This window comes from Pseudophryne corroboree, chromosome 12 (genome assembly GCF_028390025.1).
Source record: "Pseudophryne corroboree isolate aPseCor3 chromosome 12, aPseCor3.hap2, whole genome shotgun sequence".
Taxonomy (NCBI): Eukaryota; Metazoa; Chordata; class Amphibia; order Anura; family Myobatrachidae; genus Pseudophryne; species Pseudophryne corroboree.
The window spans coordinates 93,290,898-93,311,527 of record NC_086455.1 but is presented as its reverse complement, the minus strand read 5'-3'; the positions used below and the strand labels follow the sequence as shown (position 1 = coordinate 93,311,527).

At 47.3% G+C, this 20,630-nt stretch overlaps 1 protein-coding gene and 1 pseudogene across 2 annotated transcripts in view; one reads left to right on the top strand and one right to left on the bottom strand.

Moving 5' to 3' along the window:
- LOC134980825 (protein-L-isoaspartate(D-aspartate) O-methyltransferase-like) overlaps window positions 1–20,630 on the top strand; it is a 337,346-nt gene that overhangs the window by 92,471 nt on the left and 224,245 nt on the right. The window lies entirely within an intron of this gene.
- On the bottom strand, window positions 19,651–19,769 carry LOC134981658 (5S ribosomal RNA; annotated as a pseudogene).

Sequence of the window (20,630 nt, the reverse complement as noted above, 5' to 3'; positions counted from 1 at the left end):
TATCTATATCATGTATACATATATATATATATATATACACATATATACATACACATATATACACATACATACACACACACTGCTCAAAAAAATAAAGGGAACACTAAAATAACATCCTAGATCTGAATGAATGAATTATTCTTATTAAATACTTTGTTCATTACATAGTTGAATGTGCTGACAACAAAATCACACAAATTATCAATGGAAATCAAATTTATGAACCCATGGAGGTCTGGATTTGGAGTCGCGCTAAAAATTAAAGTGAAAAAACACATTACAGGCTGATCCAACTTTGATGTAATGTCCTTTAAAACAAGTCAAAATGAGGCTCAGTAGTGTGTGTGGCCTCCATGTGCCTCTATGACCTTCCTACAAAGCCTGGGCATGCTCCTGATGAGGTGGCGGATGGTCTCCTGAGGGATCTCCTCCCAGACCTGGACTAAAGCATCCGCCAACTCCTGGACAGTCTGTGGTGCAACGTGGCGTTGATGGATGGAGCGAGACATGATGTCCCAGATGTGCTCAATTGGATTCAGGTCTGGGGAACGGGCGGGCCAGTCCATAGCATCAATGCCTTCGTCTTGCAGGAACTGCTGACACACTCCAGCCACATGAGGTCTAGCATTGTCTTGCATTAGAAGGAACCCAGGGCCAACCGCACTAGCATATGGTCTCACAAGGGGTCTGAGGATCTCATCTCGGTACCTAATGGAAGTCAGGCTACCTCTGGCGAGCACATGGAGGGCTGTGCAGCCCCCCAAAGAAATGCCACACCATTACTGACCCACTGCCAAACCGGTCATGCTGGAGGATGTTGCAGGCAGCAGAACTTTCTCCTTGGCGTCTCCAGACTCTGTCACGTCTGTCACATGTGCTCAGTGAGAACCTGCTTTCATCTGTGAAGAGCACAGGGCGCCAGTGGCGAATTTGCCAATCTTGGTGTTCTCTGGCAAATGCCAAACGTCCTGCACGGTGTTGGGCTGTAAGCACAACCGGCCCTCATACCACCCTCATGGAGTCTGTTTCTGATCGTTTGAGTAGACATATGCACATTTGTGGCTTGCTGGAGGTCATTTTGCCGGGCTCTAGCAGTGCTCCTCCTGTTCCTCCTTGCACAAAGGCGGAGGTAGCGGTCCTGCTGCTAGGTTGTTGCCCTCCTACGGCCTCCTCCACGTCTCCTGATCTACTGGCCTGTCTCCTGGTAGCGCTTCCATGCTCTGGACACTATGCTGACAGACACAGCAAACCTTCTTGCCACAGCTCGCATTGATGTGCCATCCTGGATGAGCTGCACTACCTGAGCCACTTGTGTGGGTTGTAGGGAGGTCATACAGGCATGTGGAGGCCACACACACTACTGAGCCTCATTTTTACTTGTTTTAAGGACATTACATCAAAGTTGGATCAGCCTGTAGTGTGTTTTTCCACTTTAATTTTGAGTGTGACTCCAAATCCAGACCTCCATGGGTTAATAAATTTGATTTCCATTGATAATTTTTGTGTGATTTTGTTGTCTGCACATTCAACTATGTAAAGAACAAAGTATTTAATAATTCCATAAACTATTTGGAATAGTAGCCTGTGGCGACCGAAGCATGGCACTTGCAGGGACATTTTGTTGCTATAGCTTCTGAGTTGCCGGTTTGGGACCAGCTGTAGTTTCTAAATTGCCAATGTGGGACCGGCTATACTGTACTAGCTGAGACCTGATTTGCCTCTTTGCACTGGACTAGGCTGGAGCCATTTGGACCTAAGTGCTGGACCAGGCTGGTACCGGCTAAGTTGTTGGTACTGGACCAGGTTGGAACCGGTTAAGCCTCATAGAACTGGTCTGGGCTGGAACAGTTAAGCTTCTTAGAACTTGAATGGGCTGGAACCGGTTAAGTCTCTTAGAACTCGACCTTGCTATGACCGGTTATGCATCTTAGAACTGGACCGGGCTGGAATTGGTTAAGCTTCTTAGAACTGGACTTGGCTGGAAATGGTTAAGCTTAATACAGTCGCAAGTGGATTGATATTGAGCAGCAAGAGGGAGTTGGCACTCACAACTTCTGAGTCCCAAAAAGACCCTTTTATCCCCCTTGCTTAGCACCCATCGAAGAAGACAGCTGCTCAGAAGCCATTTCCGATTGGCTTGTCCAGTCATCTGACCGGAACCAAGATGGCGGCATCCAGGAGACACAGCCAGCATGGAGGCACTGGAGATGAGGCCTCATAGAGCTACTGGAGAGGAGGCCGCATGGGACCACTGGACAGCAGGGAGAGCCATGGCTGGGAGTTTACACGCCGGAGAGCAGACACCCCTCAGCCAAGACCACTGGGCGGGTAAGTGTACCAGCCGCAGAGACCTGACAAGTAGAACTATTTCGTCACAATAGGGACCATTTTATAAGATGGATACACTATGTGGAGATTATGTATGGTGAAATAGATACAGAAAAGTTTGGAAAAAAAAAAAATAGTCCTGTTCAAGTTCATTGAAGAGCTCATCATTGTACCAGTCATCTTTGGTGACAATTGATGACCGGTCCATTGCGTTATATTTGTTCACGCTAGGCTGTTTTTTTTAGGAGGGAGCGACTCACTGCCTGACTTTAAATTTTCAAAATGCACCCTGCTTACTTGCGACACCCTTCTAAAACAGCCTCTCTGATGCAGTCCCCACCCACAGGCTGTAGCATCCCACAGGTGTGAAAAGCTGCAGTGCCTGATTGCTGCCTGGTGAATTGATGATGTGCGCATGCGCACAACATCTATTCATATTGTGGATAGAGCTTGGGGGAGAGCACGTACCTCCGTTAGTGCTGGGCATAGCTCAAAGTGTGATGAATAGGGGACGTGTCACGGTGACACACCTCTCCCCAGCAGGCCACACTCCCTCCCCGACTGGCCACGCTCCTCCCCAAGTTCTCCCCTCTGCGCTCTGCCCTGCCGGGAACACTAGTTAAAAGTAATTTTAAGGAGTGATAGTGCTGTGGCTTTGTGATGATGTTTTTGTGATAGTTGGAAGTAGTTCATGTGTGCAGTTACGCTGGCAGGTGTGTGGTCATTGGGAAATAATGCAGGGTCATGTGTTCTAGTGTGTCCAATCATGTTTTGCATTTTTGTCATTGTAACACACCATTATATTGCCATTGATTAATTCTGATTATGAATTGATTAAAAAAATTAGAGCTGTGGAACAAATTTATTAAAAACCAAGCATCCTAACGTGAGATTTGATTCACTGGGATACATACGAAATACCGTCAGATGGGATGCCAGCAGTCATATGACTGAAAATGTCATCCCGACAGGTCAAGTAAGTATGTTTACCCTTAACCCCCTAAACCTCCTTTCCAACAGTCTAATCCTAACCTTCCCTCCGCTGTGGTGCTTAAACCTAACCCCACCTTCCCACAGCCTAAACCTAACTGTGCTTTCCCAACAGCGTACCCCCATCCCTCCCCCACAGCCTAAACTGGACTCCCCCTGCCCCCCCCCCCCCCAAAAATTTTTTTATTTTGATTTACTTTTTATTCCATATTCATTAAAATTGGAAGGAAAATAGAGCTGTGGAACACATTGTTAGAAAAACAAGCATCGTAATGTGAGGTTTGATGTCTAAATAAATTCTAATGCAACTACAAAATGATCCATGCAGCAAATCACAGGCCTCACGAGTCGGGACAATACAAGAGAGTCAAAAGGTCTTGCGAGAGATTGAAGACCATCAACAATGCTCCCCAAAAATATAGCCCATAACGAAAAGAAAGGTGTAGCACGATGGAATTGTCCCAAGACCCTCTCACCCACCCTTATGTTGTATTTTAATAAAGACATGCACAGTTTAACAAAAGAAGCACTTCATGAACAGCAACTTTTGTGGCTGAAGTATTTGGTTTGTTTGGGCCCCATCAGAGGACCATATATTTGTGGTTTGGTGAAACAAATCTACCAGTGGGCTTTAGGCAGCGAACTGTGTTGCTATTCATAGGGGGGTATTCAATTGTAGTCGGAACTGCCCGACTTTAAGTCGGAAACTGCTTTGCCCTATTAAATTTAGCTGCCGTTTTTCCGAATTGCTGGAAAACACGTGGATTGGCGGACTAGCCGCCGATCCACGTGTTTTGTCGGAATCATAGCCAAATCCGACAGGTTTTAACCCCGTTTCAGACTGTCAATCCAACTTTTTTTAAAAAAAAGTTGGATTGCCATTGTCTGGAACGGCCAGATCCGACAGGTAATTGAATACTCAAATGTGGGATCCTTTCCATCAGAAAGGATCCGACATCAATTGAATACACCCCATAGTCGCATTTGGATAATATCAGACTCTCCATCTTCCTCGCAAAGGAAGTTTGTGAGGAATATGCTTAGGGAAAAAAAATATATCTGCTCTAGGGAACCAAATTATAACATGTAGATATATTAGGTAATCTTTGAACAGTTGTATAGATGGTTGGAGGTGCACCAGTGAGTAGTATACAGTACTCTCATGAATTATACCAAAGGGAATAGAGTGGATACAGTTAACATGTATGATTGCTGCAAAGGTGTTTTGAGTCTCATGTACATATATTAAAATTCACCTATATTGAAAACCTGGCTGGTTAAGCCAATCCCAGCGTTCCGAAAACCTGCTTGGCTGGTTAAGCCAATCCCAGTGTTCCGAAAACCTGCTCCTTTGCATCCATCTTCTACCCAGTCACTGGTCTCTTCATCCCGGTGACATCCCAGCTATCTATTGCACTGGTGAATCCCTTTACCAGTATTCCATTACACAAGTAGCTGGTCACCTTCTGCTTCCCTTCTCGGCCAACTGCCACATCTGTATAAGAAGGGTCTATATCAAGCCTGCACCGTTCTGCCCTCGGCTCTCCAGTCCAAACCCTGTATCTAATTCTAGTCCTGATTCACAAATAACCACAGCCGTGACGGTAAGCACTGACCCAATGGATCCGGCAGGCAGCGCTGGGTTAAGTTCAGACTTGCTGCAAGCTTATAGCAGCGTTTGTCTGGAAGGACTCGAGACAATACAGCGACAGATGGTAAAAGGCCTACAGGATCTCTGCCCGACAGGACAGATTTCATGCAACCGTGGCTACTTCCGCAACTCTGTCTACTGCTTGTGACCCAGTCCAGAATCCTTCAGTGATAACCAAGACCATTTGCCTAACCACACCAGGAAAATTTGATGGGAACCCTAAACTTTGCAGAGGGTTCTTGATTCTTGGTGACGTACACTTCATTTTCCAACCAGAGAACGATAGATAGATCGATCAGGGTAGGGTTGCCCTCTCTTGGGTTAGATGGCACTCCAAGCACACAGCAGGCAAGAAATCAACACCCCATCCAGGGTTTTCGTGTAATCTAGGCGTGGCTAGTTTTATTGTGCAGTACCTAAAACAAAACAAAAATAAGTCCTTGCACTTACTAAACATAATACAGGTGAATCTCAGAAAATTAGAATATTACATAAAATCAATAAAAGGATTTTAAATACAGAAATGTTGGCCCTCTGGAAAGTATAATCATGCATATGTACTCAGTACTTGGTTTGGTCCCCTTATGCATGTATTACTGCCTCAATGCGGCCTGGCATGGATTCTATCAGGCTGTGGCACTGCTGAGGTGTTATGGAATACCAAGATGCTTCAATAGCGGCCTTCAGCTCTTCTGCATTGTTCGGTCTCATGTTTCTCTTGGCAATGCCCCATATAGAGTCTCTATGGGGTTCAGGTCAGGCAAGTTTGCTGGCCAATCCAGCACAGTGATCCTACGGTAATTGAACTAGGTTTTTGTACTTTAGGCAGTGTGGGCAGGTGCCAAGTCCTGCTGAAAAATGAAGTCTGCATCTCCATAAAGCTTGTCTGCTGAAGGAAGCATGAAGTGCTCTAAAATGTCCTGGTAGATGGTTACGTTGACTCTGGACTTAATAAAACACAGTGGACCAACACCAGCAGATGACGACATGGCTCCCCAAATCAACACAGACTGTGGAAACTTCACACTGGACTTCAAGCATATTAGATTGTGTACCTCTCCATTCTTCCTCCATACTCTGGGACCTTGGTTTACAAATGAGATGCAGAATTTGCTCTCATCAGAAAAGAGGACTTTGGACCACTTAGCAACAGACCACTTCTTTTTTTCTCTTACGTCCTAGAGGATGCTGGGGTCCGTATTAGTACTATGGGGTATAGCCAGGTCCCTTGGGAGCCATGGGCACTTTAAGAGTTTAATAGTGTGGGCTGGCTCCACCCTCTATGCCCATCCTACCAGACTCAGTTTATAAAATGTGCCCGGTGGAGCCGGTCACAGCTAGGGGAGCTCCTAGGAGTTTTTATTTATTTATTTTTGTTAAGAGTTAGGCATAGGGAGGCTTCTGGCAAACTGCTTCCCTGCTTCAGGGGACCTAGGGGTGGGGGGAGTAGGATCCAACCCTCTGAGGTTAATGGCACCTATCTCCGCTGACATGATACGGAGTTCCTGAGGGTGTCTATCGCAAGCCCCCGAGGTGACCGCTCGCTCCCGCAGCACTGCCGCTACCCCCTAACAGAGCCAGAAGACGTTGGTGACAAGTTGGACGCCGGCGCCCTGACAAGCGGGGAGCCGGTGAGAATGGTGGCATCAGGGTGGGAGCGCAGCGCTGATGCTGCGCTCCAGAGGGCTCAGAGGTACTGTGGTGGGGCGCCCTGGGCCAGCGCAATACCCTACAGACTGGTCATCTAAGCCATCAGGGACTCTGTACTGCTGCTAGCATGCGATACCTCAGGCCAGTATAATCCTTACAAGTGCGGGAAGATGCGCCATTTTAGGGGGCAGAGCTTCTCCTCAGAGCGGATCCAGCACTCACCAGCGCCATTTTCTCCCTGCAGATCACAGATCAGAGACACTGACAGAAAGCGCTGACCCGCCACATAACTCCAGCTATCCTGTGCGGTACCAGGGGGTTGGGGGGGGGGGGGGGGGCGGGGGGGAGTTTTTATTCACATTTAGGTCTGGGTAGTCTATTAAGGTTACTCAGTCAACGCCAGGCTTTTATTATATAACTGCCTACTGGGGCGCTGTGTGTGCTGGATCCTTAACTCCGTTTCCCCGAAGTATCTTCAGAGAGACCGTGTCTGACATTTTCGTGTGTGTGTGTGTGTGTGAAATATCTCACATTGCCATGTCTAGGGACTCTGTGCTGCAGAGTATCTATCTTCTCCAGAAGAGTCTATTCCTTGTACTCAGGAATGCAATACACTGTCTCAGCCTTCTGAATCCAAACCCCAGTGGGTGGCTTCTATTAAGGGAATGTTATCCCAGATTTCTTCCAGTAGAGCTCATAATGAGACTGAAATAGGTTTTGAAAAAATCTGTACAGGTTTTGTCGTATTCTGCTCCCAATTCTTCCTCAAAATCCCCTGGTATATGCCCAAAAAAGCGCGCTCTTGCCCAGATGATTGAGGCCATTTGGGATGTTTTACACATTGCTGACAAGGTACCAGAACAGGCAGAGGAGGCTTAGTTTACAGACCATAAGAAAGCCTCCCTTACTTTCCCTACATCTAAGGAATTAAACGCATTATTTGAAATATCCTGGGAAGGTCCGGAGAAAAAATTCCAGATCCCAAGGAGAGTTCTTGTTGCTTTTCCTATCCCCTTTAGGGAAAGGAAAAGCAACAAGTAGGAACACCCCCCCCCCCCCCCCCCCCCCATTGTAGACACTAATGTATCTAGATTGTCTAAAAAAGTGGTTTTACTTGTCCCTGGGTCTACCGCTTTGAAAGAGCCAGCAGACCGCAAGATTGAGACTGTGCTCAAATCCATATACACTTCTACAGGCGTGGCGCTAAGGCCCACCATTGCAGGATTTCTAAAGCCTTAGTAAAGTGGTAAGGCACATTACTAGAGGATTTAGACTCTCTATATGGATAGAAGTGACCTTGAAATGTATTTACGTCACATACAGGATTCTGCAGGTTTCATGGTGGAGGCCATGAAGGACCTTGGTCATCTGAATGCATGGACATCTTCCATGGCTGTCTCGGCGCGCAGGAGACTCTGGCTGCGCCAATGGTCTGCGGATGTGAAATCCAAGAAGAGTGTGGAGAACCTACCCTTCACAGGTCAGGCTCTGTTTGGGGAGGGGTTGGATGCGTGGATTTCCACGGCAACCGCGGGTAAGTCAACCTTTCTTCCCTTAGCCACTCCGCCGACGAGGAAATCTTATCCTACGTCTACTATGCAGTCCTTTTGGACTGCAAAGGTTAAAAAGTCCCAGCCCCCTTCCACTTTCTTCAGAGGTGGTCGGGGAAAATCCAGAAAACCTCTACCATCAGGTTCGCAGGAACAGAAAGAAGCCTGGTTCTGTTTCCTCAAAATCCTCAGCATGACTGTGGACCTCCCAGCCTGGAGATCGGGCAGGTGGGAGCACGTCTAAAACTTCAGTCAGGTCTGGGTGTCATCAGGCCTGTACCCCTGGGTACAAGATATTGTGTCCCGGGGGTACAGACTGGAGTTTCAAGAACTCCCACCTCTCAGATTTCTTCAAATCAGGCTTATCAGCTTTGCTGACAGAAAGGGCTATCCTATAGGAAGCCATTCAAATATTGAAAGAGGCAAATGTCATTGTCCCAGTTCCACCTCATCTGTAAAACGAGGGTTACTACTCAAACCTCTTTGTGGTACCGAAATCGGACGGTTCGGTCAGACAGTTATTGAACCTGAAATCTTTAAACCCCTACTTGAGGGAATTCAAATTCAAGATGGAGTCTGAGTGGAGGAGGGGGAATTTTTGGTATCCCTGGATATCAAGGATGAGTACCTCCACATTCCGATTTGGCCGCCTCACCAGGCTTATCTCAGATTTGCACTGTTGGACTGTCACTATCCGTTCCAGGCACTGCCATTTGGCCTATCTACGGCACCAAGAGTGTTCACCAAGGTCATGACAGAGATGATGCTACTCCTTAGCAAGCAGGGAGTGAACATGGTTCCATATCTGGACGATCTGCTAGTTAAAGCATCTTCCAGGGAGAAGTTGTTACAGATCACTGCTCTCACAACTCGACTAATCGGGGATCACGGGTGGATCCTGATTCTTCCAAAGTCACATTTGGAGCCGACAAGGAGATTGTCTTTCCTAGGGATGATCCTCGACACGGAATTGCAGAGGGTGTTTCTACTGGTGGAAAAAGCATTGGTGATACAATCAATGGTCCAGGATATCTTGAAGCCTGCCTGGGTATCGGTTCATCAGTGCATTCGCCTTGTGGGGAAGATGGTTGCCTCCTACGAGACTCTACAGTACAGAAGATTTCATGCACGGTCCTTCCAACTGGATCTCCTAGACGAGTGGTCGAAATCTCACCTGCACATTCACCAGAGGATACGTCTGTCGCCAAAAGCCAGGATTTCACTCCTATGGTGGCTACAAATGCCTCTACTTCTCGAGGACTGCAGGTTCGGGATTCAGAACTGGATCCTTCTAACCACGTATGCAAGTCTCAGAGGTTGGGGCGTGGTCACCCAAGGGGAAAACTTCCAAGGAAAGTGGTCAAGTCTGGAATCCATTCTTCCGATATACATTGTGGAACTAAGAGCCGTGTACAACGGACTTCGACAGGCGGCACATCTTCTACAACTGGTAAGCAGACTTCCTCGGCAGACACGATCTCCATCCAGGAGAGTGGGGCCTCCACCCCGAGGTGTTTGCAGAGGTGTCCAGTCTTTTTGGGGCATATCTCAAATAGACAGGATGGCCTTCTGCCTCAACAAAACACTTTGCAGGTACTGTTCCAGGTCGAGAGACACACACAGGCAGTGGCGGTGGATGCACTGGTGACTCCGTGGTTCTTCCAGTCGGTGTATGTGTTCCCTCCACTTCCACTCATCCCAAGGATTTTCAAACTTATTAAAATATACGTTATGGTAAGAACTTACTGTTGATAACGGTATTTCTCCTATGTCCACAGGTTCCACAGGATAACAATGGTGCCAATCCGCTGTCGCTCCATCATATCCCAAACGATCACAAGCTTTCAGTTCACCCAGGATGCAACGGGCCCGTCCATATATCCCCGCCCACTGGCTCAGGCATATCCGTTGTATTCCAAAGCACAAGGCAGGAGCATCATGTAGAACCCTAATCAGGCGATAAGAACACACATGCACACCCTTCCATACAAGAGGGAACAGGTTAGTGAGTGAGTATAAAGATCCTCAAATCAAGTGCGTCAGGGTGGGATTCCTGTGGAACCTGTGGACATAGGAGAAATACCGTTATCAACGGTAAGTTCTTACCATAACGTATATTTCTCTGACGTCCTAAGTGGATGCTGGGACTCCGTAAAGACCATGGGGATTAGCGGCTCCGCAGGAGACTGGGCACAACTAAAGAAAGCTTTAGGACTACCTGGTGTGCACTGGCTCCTCCCACTAAGACCCTCCTCCAGACCTCAGTTAGATTCTTGTGCCCGGCTGAGCTGGATGCACACTAGGGGCTCTCCTGAGCTCCTAGAAAGAAAGTATATTTTAGGTTTTTTATTTTACAGTGAGATCTGCTGGCAACAGACTCACTGCAGCGAGGGACTAAGGGGAGAAGAAGCGAACCTACCTAAGTGGTGGTAGCTTGGGCTTCTTAGGCTACTGGACACCATTAGCTCCAGAGGGATCGACCGCATGGAACCGGCCATTGATGTTCGGTCCCGGAGCCGCGCCGCCGGCCCCCTTACAGAGCCAGAAGCAAGAAGTGTTCCAGAAAATCGGCGGCAGAAGACTTCAGTCTTCACCAAGGTAGCGCACAGCACTGCAGCTGTGCGCCATTGCTCCTCATGCACACCTCACACTCCGGTCACTGATGGGTGCAGGGCGCTGGGGGGGGCCCTGAGCAGCAATATAAACACCTTGCCTGGCAAAATCATCACAATATATAGCCCCAAAGGCTATATATGTGATAAATACCCCTGCCAGAATCCATAAAAAAGCGGGAGAAAAGTCTGCGAAAAAGGGGCGGAGCTATCTCCCTCAGCACACTGGCGCCATTTTTTCTTCACAGTGCAGCTGGAAGACAGCTCCCCAGGCTCTCCCCTGTAGTTTTCAGGCTCAAAGGGTTAAAAAGAGAGGGGGGGCACTAAATTTAGGCGCAATATTGTTTATACAAGCAGCTATTGGGGGAAAAATCACTCAGTTATAGTGTTAATCCCTGCATTATATAGCGCTCTGGTGTGTGCTGGCATACTCTCTCTCTGTCTCCCCAAAGGACTTTGTGGGGTCCTGTCCTCAGTCAGAGCATTCCCTGTGTGTGTGCTGTGTGTCGGTACGGCTGTGTCGACATGTGGGATGAGGAAGGTTACGTGGAGGTGGAGCAGATGCCGATAAATGTGATGTCGCCCCCTGTGGGGCCGACACCAGAGTGGATGGATAGGTGGAAGGTATAAACCGACAGTGTCAACTCCTTACATAAAAAGCTGGATGACGTAACAGCTATGGGACAGCCGGCTTCTCAGCCCGCGCTTGCCCAGGCGTCTCAAAGGCCATCAGGGGCTCAAAAACGCCCGCTCCCTCAGATGGCAGACACAGATGTCGACACGGAGTCTGACTCCAGTGTCGACGAGGTTGAGACATATACACAATCCACTAGGAACATCCGTTACATGATCCTGGCAATAAAAAATGTGTTACACATTTCTGACATTAACCCAAGTACCACTAAAAAAGGGTTTTATGTTTGGGGAGAAAAAGCAGGCAGTGTTTTGTTCCCCCATCAAATGAGTGAATGAAGTGTGAAAAAGCGTGGGTTCCCCCATAAACTGGTAATTTCTAAAAAGTTACTGATGGTGTACCCTTTCCCGCCAGAGGATAAGTTACGCTGGGAGATATCCCCTAGGGTGGATGAGACGCTCACACGTTTGTCAAAAAAGGTGGCACTGCCGTCTTAGGATACGGCCACCTTGAAGGAGCCTGCTGATAAAAAGCAGGAGGCTATCCTGAAGTCTGTATATACACACTCAGGTTATATACTGAGACCTGCAATTGCCTCAGCATAAATAGTGCTGCGGCAGCGTGGTCTGACACCCTGTCAGATAATATTAATACTCTAAGACAGGGATAATAGTTTGCTAACATAGAGCATATTAAAGACGTCATCTTAGATATAAAGGATGCACAGAGGGATATTTGCCGGCTGGCATCCAGAATTAATGCAATGTCCATTCTGCCAGGAGGGTATTAGAAACCCGGCAGTGGACAGGTGATGCTGCCTATAAAAGGCACATGGAGATTCTGCCTTATAAGGGTGAGGAATTGTTTGGAGATGGTCTCTGGGACCTCGTATCCACAGCAACAGCTGGGAAGAAATTTTTTTACCTCCGGTTTCCTCACAGCCTAAGAAAGCACTGTATTATCAGGTACAGTCCTTTCGGCTTCAGAAAAGCAAGCGGGTCAAAGGCGCTTCCTTTTTGCACAGAGACGAGGGAAGAGGGAAAAAGCTGCACCAGTCAGCCAGTTCCCAGAATCAAAATTCTTCCACCACTACCTCTGAGTCCACCGCATGACGCGGGGGCTCCACAGGCGTAGCCAGGTACGGTGGGGGGCCGCCTCAAAAATTTCAGCGATCAGTGGGCTCGCTCACAGGTGGATCCCTGGATCCTTCAAGTAGTATCTCAGGGGTACAAGCTGGAATTCGAGGCGTCTCCCCCCCCCGCCGTTTCCTCAAATCTGCCTTGCCGACAACTCCCTCAGGCAGGGAGGCTGTGCTAGAGGCAATTCACAAGCTGTATTCCCAGCAGGTGATAGTCAAGGTGCCCCTACTTCAACAAGGACGGGGTTACTATTCCACACTGTTTGTGGTACCGAAACCAGACGGTTCGGTGAGACCCATTTTAAATTTGAAATCCTTGAAAACATACATAAAAAAATTCAAGTTCAAGATGGAATCGCTCAGGGCGGTTATTGCGAGCCTGGAGGAGGGGGATTACATGGTATCCCTGGACATCAAGGATGCTTACCTACATGTCCCCATTTACCATCCTCACCAGGAGTACCTCAGATTTGTGGTACAGGATTGCCATTACCAATTCCAAACACTGCCGTTTGGACTGTCCACGGCACCGAGGGTCTTTACCAAGGTAATGGCAGAAATGATGATACTCCTTCGAAAAAAGGGAGTTTTAATTATCCCGTACTTGGACGATCTCCTTATAAAGGCGAGGTCCAAGGAGCAGTTGTTGGTCGGAGTAGCACTATCTCGGGAAGTGCTACAACAGCACGGATGGATTCTATACATTCCAAAGTCACAGCAGGTTCCTACCACACGCCTACTGTTCCTGGGGATGGTTCTGGACACAGAACAGAAAAAAGTGTTTCTCCCGCAGGAGAAAGCCAAGGAGCTGTCATCTCTAGTCAGAGACCTCCTGAAACCAAAACAGGTATCGGTGCATCACTGCACACGAGTCCTGGGAAAAATGGTAGCTTCTTACGAAGCAAAATTCCATTCGGCAGGTTCCATGTAAGAACCTTTCAGTGGGACCTCTTGGACAAGTGGTCGGGATCGCATCTTCAGATGCATCGGCTGATAACCCTGTCTCCAAGGACCAGGGTATCTCTACTGTGGTGGCTGCAGAGTGCTCATCTTCAAGAGGGCCGCAGATTCGGCATACAGGACTGGGTCCTGGTAACCACGGATGCCAGCCTTCGAGGCTGGGGGGGCAGTCACACAGGGAAGAAATTTCCAAGGACTTTGGTCAAGTCAGTAGTCGTCCCTACACATAAATATTCTGGAACTGAGGGCCATTTACAATGCCCTAAGTCTGGCAAGGCCTCTGCTTCAAAACCAGCCGGTACTGATCCAATCAGACAACATCACGACAGTCGCCCATGTAAACCGACAGGGCGGCACAAGAAGCAGGATGGCGATGGCAGAAGCCACAAGGATTCTCCGATGGGCGGAAAATCACGTCTTAGCACTGTCAGCAGTGTTCATTCCGGGAGTGGACAAGTGGGAAGCAGACTTCCTCAGCAGACACGACCTACACCCGGGAGAGTGGGGACTTCATCCAGAAGTCTTCCAACTGTTGGTAAACCGTTGGGAAAGGCCACAGGTGGATATGATGGCGTCCCGCCTAAACAAAAAACTAGATATTGCGCCAGGTCAAGGGACCCTCAGGCGATAGCTATGGACGCTCTAGTGACACCGTGGGTGTACCAGTCGGTTTATGCATTCCCTCCTCTGCCTCTCATACCAAAGGTACTGATAATAATAAGAAAACGAGGAGTAAGAACGATACTCGTGGTTCCGGATGGGCCAAGAAGAGCTTGGTACCCAGAACTTCAAGAAATGATATCAGAGGACCCATGGCCTCTACTGCTCAGACAGGATCTGCTACAGCAGGGGCCCTGTCTGTTCCAAGACTTACCGCGGCTGCGTTTGACGGCATGGCGGTTGAATTCCGGATCCTAAAGGAAAAGGGCATTCCGGAGGAAGTCATTCCTACGCTGATAAAAGCCAGGAAAGAAGTAACCGCAAACCATTCTCACCATATTTGGCGAAAATATGTTGCGTGGTGTGAGGCCAGGAAGGCCCCAACAGAGGAATTTCAGCTGGGTCGTTTTCTGCACTTCCTACAGTCAGGAGTGACTATGGGCCTAAACTTGGGTTCCATTAAGGTCCAGATTTCGGCTCTGTCTATTTTCTTCCAGAAAGAACTGGCTTCACTGCCTGGAGTTCAGACATTTGTAAAGGGAGTGCTACACATTCAGCCCCCTTTTGTGCCTCCTGTGGCACCTTGGGATCTCAACGTGGTGTTGAGTTTCTTAAAATCACATTGGTTTGAGCCACTTAAAACTGTGGATTTGAAATATCTCACGTGGAAAGTGGTCATGTTATTGGCCTTGGCTTCGGCCAGGCGTGTGTCAGAATTGGCGGCTTTGTCATGTAAAAGCCCTTATCTGATTTTCCATATGGATAGGGCAGAATTGAGGACTCGTCCCCAGTTTCTCCCTAAGGTGGTATCGGCTTTTCACTTGAACCAACCTATTGTAGTGCCTGCGGTTACTAGGGACTTGGAAGATTCCAAGTTACTGGACGTAGTCAGGGCCTTCAAAATTTATATTTCCAGGACGGCTGGAGTCAGGAAAACTGACTCGCTTTTTATCCTGTAGGCACCCAACAAAATAGGTGCTCCTGCTTCTAAGCAGACTATTGCTCGCTGAATTTGTAGCACAATTCAGCTGGAGCATTCTGCGGCTGGATTGCCGTATCCTAAATCAGTAAAAGCCCATTCCACGAGTAAAGTGGGCTCATCTTGGGCGGCTGCCCGAGGGGTCTCGGCTTTACAACTTTGCCGAGCTGCAACTTGGTCAGGGGCAAACACGTTTGCTAAATTCTACAAATTTGATACCCTGGCTGAGGAGGACCTTGAGTTCTCTCATTCTGTGCTGCAGAGTCATCCGCACTCTCCCGCCCGTTTGGGAGCTTTGGTATAATCCCCATGGTCCTTACAGAGTTCCCAGCATCCACTAGGACGTCAGAGAAAATAAGATTTTACTCACCGGTAAATCTATTTCTCGTAGTCCGTAGTGGATGCTGGGCGCCCATCCCAAGTGCGGATTGTCTGCAATACTTGTATGTAGTTATTGCCTAACTAAGGGTTATTGTTGAGCCATCTGTTGAGAGGCTCAGTTATATTTCATACTGTTAACTGGGTGTAGTATCACGAGTTATACGGTGTGATTGGTGTGGCTGGTATGAGTCTTACCCGGGATTCAAAATCCTTCCTTATTGTGTCAGCTCTTCCGGGCACAGTATCCTAACTGAGGTCTGGAGGAGGGTCATAGTGGGAGGAGCCAGTGCACACCAGATAGTACCTAATCTTTCTTTTAGAGTGCCCAGTCTCCTGCGGAGCCCGTCTATTCCCCATGGTCCTTACGGAGTTCCCAGCATCCACTACGGACTACGAGAAATAGATTTACCGGTGAGTAAAATCTTATTTTATATGGATAAGGCGGAATTGAGGACTCGTTCCCAATTCCTTCCTAAGGTGGTATCAGTTTTTCATGTGAACCAACCTATTATGGTGCCTGCGGCTACTTGGGACTTGGAGGATTCCAAGTTACTGGACGTAGTCAGGGCCCTGAAAAGTATATGTTTCCAGGACGGCTGGAGTCAGGAAAACTGACTCGCTATTTATCCTGTATGCACCCAACAAGCTGGGTGCTCCTGCTTCTAAGCAGACTATTGCTCGCTGGATCTGTAGCACGATTCAACTTGCACATGTTGCGGCTGGACTGCCGCACCCTAAATCTGTAAAAGCCCATTCCACGAGGAAAGTGGGCTCTTCTTGGGCGGCCGCCCGAGGGGGTCTCGGCTTTACAACTTTGCCGAGCTGTTACTTTGTCGGGTTCAAACATTTTTGCAACAGTCTACAAGTTTGATACCCTGGCTGAGGAGGACCTAGAGTTTGCTCATTCGGTGCTGCAGAGTCATCCGCACTCTCCCGCCCGTTTGGGAGCTTTGGTATAATCCCCATGGTCCTTACGGAGTCCCAGCATCCACTTAGGACGTCAGAGAAAATAAGATTTTACTCACCGGTAAATCTATTTCTCGTAGTCCGTAGTGGATGCTGGGCGCCCATCCCAAGTGCGGATTGTCTGCAATACTTGTATGTAGTTATTGCCTAACTAAGGGTTATTGTTGAGCAATCTGTTGAGAGGTTCAGTTATATTTCATACTGTTAACTGTGTACAGTATCACGAGTTATACGGTGTGATTGGTGTGGCTGGTATGAGTCTTACCCGGGATTCAAAATCCTTCCTATTTGTGTCAGCTCTTCCGGGCACAGTATCCTAACTGAGGTCTGGAGGAGGGTCTTAGTGGGAGGAGCCAGTGCACACCAGGTAGTCCTAAAGCTTTCTTTAATTGTGCCCAGTCTCCTGCGGAGCCGCTAATCCCCATGGTCCTTACGGAGTCCCAGCATCCACTACGGACTACGAGAAATAGATTTACCGGTGAGTAAAATCTTACTTTCTCCGGCAGGGTCCACAGGTTATCCACAGGATAACAATGGGATTTCCCAAAGCAATTTTTAGTGGTGGGGACGCTCCTGATTGGACAGGAGAACCTCGTGCCCGAATTCGGCGTCATGAGAGGCAAAAGTATCCAAGGCATAATGTCTAATGAATGTGTTAATGGAAGACAATGTGGCTGCCTTACATATCTGTTCTGCTGAAGCTCCATGTTGTGCTGCCCATGAAGGACCTACCTTACGAATAGAGTGAGCAGAGACATTAGCCGGAACAGGGAGATCAGCTCGAGAATATGCTTCTGAAATCGTCATTCGAAGCCATCTTGCTATCGTCTGTTTAGTAGCAGGCCATCCTCTCATGTAAAATTCTTAGAGAATGAAGACAGAATCTGTCTTTCTGACGGCACAGGTACAATCCACGTAGATCCTTAATGCCCGGACTACGTCCAGCGACGCATCTCCCGAAGAAAGTCCCGATACCTGAAAAACTGGGACTACATTTTCTTCATTAAGGTGGAATTTAGACCCCACCTTAGGAAGATAACCAGACCTACTTCTGGGAACTACTTCATCTGGATTTACATCAGTAAAGGAGATTTAGATAACCATACTCCTAAAGCTGATGCCATAGTCAGCCGAAAGAGAACTTTAGCTGTTAAACATTTAAGGTCCACTTTATTAAGTGGTTTGAATGGAGCAATTTGAAGTGCTTTGAGGACTAGACTTAAGTCCCAAGACACTGTAGGAGGAACAAAAGAAGGTTGAACGCGCAGCATTCCCTGGAACAAGTGCACACATCCTGAAAATTGACAATTTTCTTTCGGAACCATTCAGTAAATGCGGACACTTGCGCTATCAAGGAAGCCATCCTTTAAACCTTTATCCATTCCTGCCTGAAGGAATGCTAGAACCCTGGAAACTCTGAAAGATTTCGTGTTCATAACTCTTTCACTGCACCAATAAATATAGGCTTGCTATATTTGGTGATAAATACGAGCCAAGGAAGTTTTCCTTGCTCTGAGCATTGTTTGATTTACCTGTGAGAATCCTCTTGACTTCAGGATATAGATTTCAAGAGCCACGCCGTCAAGACGGTCGATTCAGATGTCTGTGATAACAAGGACCCTGCATTAGTAGACCTGGGTGTTGAAGCAGAAATGGCATTTGACATTTTCTGCGGCTCTATTTATCAACACCTTTTGGGCCAGATCGGATTTATTAGAATCCCGGCACTTAAGTTGTATTTTCCTCGCTATCCTGGTGCAGGATGATTTGAGAAAACACATAAGTGAAATTAAATTTCCATTGAAAAGACGTCCACAAAGAACTCCCTGATCCTTTGTTCCTGATCCGACTATGGGCTCTTTGTTGTTCAGATGGGACTCCATGAGATCTATCTCTGGCCAACCCCACTTGTCTACCCGAGTCTGAAACTAGACTGTTTGTCTATTTTCCATCTAGCCCACCTACACCACCTGGTATTCACAGGTGTTCTCCTATCAGAGAATTTAACCAGGCACAACACTGCTTAACTTCCAACATCATATGAGATTGGACATTACCAGTGTGATGCGGCTGTAGATAGAAACAGATGCTGCAGAGTTCTTGAGTGGAATTGTTCATACTCCACCATGTCTACTGTTGACACGATCAAACCTATAATTCGCATTGCTGTGTGAATTGATATTGTTTGACTGTTTAACAACTCCCCCGACTGTACCTTGGATATCTGGTTCCAAGGTAAATTTATTTTCTGAAGACTTTAATTCAGTACAGCCCCACCGATGGTCATCCGTTGTGACAGAACGAGAGATGACTTTGCCAATTTATGAACCACCTGTGCCTCTGCAGACAAGTCATTGTCTGTTGGAGATGGCACAGAAGCCTCTCCTGTAATTGTGCCAGGATACAAAAAGTGGTTGAGGTATGGCAATTTTCTTATCCCCTGCTTATGGAGATAAACTGCCATAATCATATTGGTAAATACTCTGGGGCTGTGGCTAACCCAAAGGGTAAGGCCTAACTGAAATGTTGCTGAAGGATGGTAGACCTTGAGATAACCCTGCCAGACAGTGCTGTAGGAGCCTTCTTATCCCCCATTGCGCATGGATTATCGGATGACTATTCCTGACAAAAGCAATTTCTGAACTGCTTCATGCAAATCCCTTGCCCTCGCCTCTACCCGAGGCAGGCTGGACAGAAGAACCTTCGAGAAAGATGCTTCTTGAATGGAAAGCATAAACTAGATATACCGCTTCTTGCACCCATCTGTGCCAACTGAAGAAGTTGGCCCCCTTCCCTGGGATTCCCCAGAAGGAGGCCTGCACCATCATGCTGATGGCTTATCCTCTTGTTTAGAAGCTGGCCCTCCGGTCGCTGTTATGACCCTTTTGCTTTTCCTTTACGACCGACAAGGCCGAAAACCAGGCCCCTAACCAGGGGCTATATGTGAAAGGAACGTGACCCTCTTGGAGTCTACCTTTGACTCCCAAATATCTGTTATCTCTTTACTCAACAGATAGTTACAGACAAAGTTAAGTTCCTAGAACCTTCTTTGATTCTGACTCTGCTTTCCATGTCCCACCCTGGGAGTGTAAGCAAACTGCTCTGCGAGCAGCCATCTATTGCTGCCTGTTACCAGCCCAGACAGTCATTTTACCTACAGCACCTGGTATTCCCAGGTGGTCTTACATCCAAGAACTACCCAAGCCCAACACTGCTCAGCTTCCAAGATCAAGTGAGATTGGGCATATCCAGTGTGGTGTGGCTGTAGATTTCCATGCAAGCTGAGGTCATGGCTGGCCTTATGACTGCTTCAGACAGAGACATTATGGTTTTTCTTAAAACCATTCCTCTTTTGATGTTGACGGCAGAGACCATATAGTGCAAAAATCTATCAAATGACATGCGTATCTATTTTGGGAGGCATTTCCCTATATAAAACCGTCCCTAGCTGGAAAAGGATATTGAAATCCCATTTATCAGGATTCTATATTTTTTATTGGGTGTAACCCAAACCTTTTCCCTGAATTCTGCCCCCGTGATAAGGCCCTATCAATATCAATGTTGGTGTTACTGTAAGTGTACCCTCGTCACTTTTGCCGCTCTTAGACATGATAAATAATCAGCACTTTCACAGTGTACTACACAATTTGTGACTGTAATCACTTTATCTCTCTAAAGTGATATCAATCTCACCCTACCCATGCACCCGCATTGAGGATCAGAAGATCAACTGACAAACATATATTAAATTCAACAATCACACTAGCAGTCAGTCAGTCACATGTTGTATATTAGTCATATGAGCATAATATCAACTAGAAACACATTTTAAAGTATGTAGGAGTACATATCCATGAATTCTGTTCTATACAGATTTTAACATATTCCGACGCAATGCGAAGAAAACCACAGCAATGTACACAGACTCATATGCAATAGGCACTAAACTTAACTATTCATACTGACCAAAGTAGATAGAATTTTAGTGCTGTATAACCCGTACTCAGTAGAGTGGGATACAGGGAGACTCGCCTCATTTCCAAGATCGATCAATACGTTAGCGAACGCTGAGTGGATCCAGACGCTACTAGTGTACACTGCCGCTCCGGGAACTTTTAGTGAACACAGACG